This window comes from Mustela nivalis (assembly GCF_964662115.1).
Source record: "Mustela nivalis genome assembly, chromosome: 19".
Lineage (NCBI taxonomy): Eukaryota > Metazoa > Chordata > Mammalia > Carnivora > Mustelidae > Mustela > Mustela nivalis.
The window spans coordinates 29032184-29035889 of record NC_139038.1 but is presented as its reverse complement, the minus strand read 5'-3'; the positions used below and the strand labels follow the sequence as shown (position 1 = coordinate 29035889).

The 3706-nt window shown below is 45.2% G+C and overlaps 1 pseudogene across 1 annotated transcript; it reads right to left on the bottom strand.

Moving 5' to 3' along the window:
- Positions 1-549: 549 nt before the first annotated feature.
- Positions 550-2423, bottom strand: LOC309854681 (ATP synthase subunit alpha, mitochondrial pseudogene; annotated as a pseudogene). The gene has a single exon. The product of its transcript is annotated as an ATP synthase subunit alpha, mitochondrial pseudogene (transcript).
- Between the last annotated feature and the right edge of the window lie 1283 nt (positions 2424-3706).

The window sequence follows — 3706 nt, the reverse complement described above, 5'->3', positions numbered from 1 at the left end:
TCTCAATGCCTCCTAAATCAGAAGCTTTCCAGTGTGGCTGCTAGGAAGAGGCTCTACTCTCAGTCCTGTGACAGCAGTAACCATGGCTACCATAATCTTTTTGGGTGGTTCCTTCTCTCACATCTCGGATAGTTTCTTCACACGCATGTGTTAATCAGTGTTCAGCCGAACATTCAAGGGGTACTCTATTCAGATCTTGCTATGAAAGAAAAAAGCCTTACCTGCTTAAATGACTGTTTTTCTTGGTTTCTGTTAGTTGCACCTAAGCATAACCCTGACTGATGACCCCATTCCTTCCCTCCATAGGTAACAGTTTCGGTCTGTACAGTTATCCAAACATATAAAATAAAAGCAAGTGAATACTGCTTAGAGAACTTCCCCCACCCCAATCTGTAATAGGTTTGAGAGAACTGACGTGGAAGTAGAAATAGAAAGGTGGGAATTTTTAATTTAAAACAAAGTAATAAATAATTACATAACAACATTTATTTCATACGATTTATGAGTCAGGCACTGGGCTAAGTGCTTTACATAAATTATCTCATTTAATCTTTTTTTTTTTTTTCCCACCAACCGATACGGAACCTTTATTTTTTTTTAAGGTCATTTCTGTACATCTGACATATGGGAGTAATCCTTTTACAAATGGAACTGATTACCAGAATAAACGACAACAAAACCGAACTGGTATTTCATGTGAATCCACAGCAGTTTAAGCTTCAAATCCAGCCAAGAAGTTTGTTACAATTTCTTTCAGCTTAGCATCTGACTGTTCTGAGATCTTTCCATCAGTCCTAATATTGCCCAACAGGGCCTGGTGCTGGCTGATAACATGAGCCAGGAAAGCGTGCTCAAACTTTGTGATCTTGCTGGGCTCCAATTTATCAAGATACCCTCTTACACCAGCATAAATAATAGCCACTTGTTCTTCAATTGCCATGGGAGAATACTGTCCTTGCTTCAGCAACTCAGTCAATCGCACACCACGACTCAAGAGCTGTTGAGTGGCAGCATCAAGGTCAGAACCGAACTGGGCAAAAGCAGCAACCTCACGATACTGAGCCAATTCCAGCTTCATGGTACCTGCCACCTGCTTCATGGCCCTGGTTTGGGCAGCAGATCCAACACGGGACACAGACAAACCAACGTTAATGGCAGGGCGGATACCTTTGTAGAACAATTCCGTTTCTAAGAAGATCTGTCCGTCAGTGATAGAAATGACATTTGTTGGAATGTAAGCAGACACATCACCAGCTTGCGTTTCTATGACTGGTAAAGCAGTCAAGGAGCCACCACCAAAAGAATCCTTCATTTTGGCTGCTCTCTCTAGGAGAAGGGAGTGTAGGTAGAACACATCACCAGGATAGGCCTCACGACCAGGAGGCCAGCGGAGCAGCAGAGACATCTGACGATAGGCAACAGCCTGTTTGGATAAGTCATCGTAGATGATCAAAGCATATTTGCCATTATCTCTAAAATATTCTCCCATAGAACAGCCAGAATAAGGAGCCAGGTACTGAAGTGGAGCAGCATCAAAAGCAGCAGCTGAAACCACAATGGTGTACTTCATGGCATCTGCATCTGTGAGTCTCTTCACCAACTGGGTAAGTGGATCTCTTCTGACCAATAGCAACGTAGATACAGTATAGCTTCTTCTTTTCATCAGTTCCATCATTGAAACGTTTCTGGTTAATGATGGTGTCAATAGCAATTGATGTTTTACCAGTCTGTCGGTCACCAATAATCAGCTCACGCTGACCCCGACCAATTGGCACCAAGCTATCCACAGCCTTAATGCCAGTCTGCATGGGTTCGCACACAGAGATTCGAGGAATGATCCCGGGGGCTTTCAGGCCAACTCGCCTACGGGTCTTGGAACCAACTGGACCCTTTCCATCAATGGCATTACCAAGGGCATCCACAGCACGGCCCAATAGCTCTTCGCCAACTGGAACGTCCACAATGGCTCCTGTTCTCTTCACAATATCTCCTTCCTTAATTAGTTTATCATTTCCAAACACGACAACACCAACGTTGTCGGGTTCCAAGTTCAGAGACATACCCTTTAAACCTGAAGAAAACTCTACCATTTCTTCTGCCTGAACATTTCTTAGCCCATGTACACGGGCAATACCATCACCAATGCTCAGAACACGTCCAGTCTCTTCAAGGTCAACAGAGGAATCGGCTCCAAGAATACGTTCTTCAAGGATAGAGGACACTTCGGCAGTGCCAGTCTTCTGAAGACGAGTGTTAGAGGCATGGAGGTTCCTTGCAGCAATGAAGGAGGATCCCAAAGCATTTTTGGAGACCAGCCCGGCCCGTCGAGGAAGGGCGAGGGCCACGGCCGCGGCGACGCGCACGGACAGCATCTTTACAGGTTCTCCTCGAGTGGCTCCTCCGCAGCCGCAGCCTCCGGACTGACTGGGCTCTCATTTAATCTTTGAAACTACACTAAGATGTAGAGATTGACAGATATATTTAACAAATATTGATGGGTTCTTAGGTTTGTGGATTATTAGAACTGTTCTAGATATGGTGGACACTGCCATGAATTCTACAAGGTATGACCTTTCCATGAAATTACATTCTGGCAAAGGAGACAGACAATATTAAATAAGTAAATAAAATTAAAATACAAGACTATGAACGAATCTCCAAAGATCAGGAAAACATATGACGTGATAAAGACAGAACTTGTAGGTTACTCTAGAGCAGGTCATTGTGGAAGGAGTGGTGTATCTAAGGCCAATTTTAATTGAAATCTGAAATACAAGTGTGAGACAGTCTTGTGCAAATCAGTGCATTCCAGACAGATTACAACTAATACAAATGTTTTTTTTTTAATATTTTATTTATTCGACAGAGAGAGAGATCACAAGTAGGCAGAGAGGCAGGCAGAGAGAGAGAAGAGGAAGCAGGCTCCCCGCTGAGCAGAAAGCCCGATGCAGGGCTCGATCCCAGGACCCTGGGATCATGACCTGAGCCGAAGGCAGAGGCTTTAACCCTCTGAGCCACCCAGGTACCCCAAATGTCTTTTTTTTTTAAGATTTTATTTATTTATTTGATAGGCAGAGATCACAAGTAGGCAGAGGCAGGCGGGGTGGGGGGGGGCGGGAAGCAGGCTCCCTGCCGCGCAAAGAGCCCAATGTGGGGCTCGATCCTAGGACCCCTGGATCATGACCTGAGCCGAAGGCAGAGGCTTAACCCACTGAGCCACCCAGGCGCCCCATGCAAATGTCTTAAGTTGAGAGCAAGCATCTTGGGTTCAAAGAAGAGCAGCAGCTAATGAAACAAAACAAAGGGGCCAGTGTGCAAAGCCAGAGGAGGTACGGCTGGAGGTTGGGAGGGACAGTCATGAAAGTCAAGAACAACTTAGCAAACCAAGGTCAGGAGTTTTTATTCCACTCCAGCTGCAATGGTAGTTAACGGCAGGGTTTTAAGCAAGGGAGTGTTGTGGCTTGATTTCTATTTCACAAACTTCATCTGGATACTCCTTAGTGAATACGTTATGGGGGGTGAAGACGAATAAGGAAGTGAATTAGGAAGCACTGCAGCCATCTAGAGGATGGAAAGACTCAGCTTGGATATGGTGATAGTAGAGATGAAGGATGGAGACGACACGGAACTGTGTCTCGGAGTTCTCAGAGTTCGCACACGGATTGGCCAGGAGCTATGAGAGAGAAGAACCAAGAAGAGCTCTTGG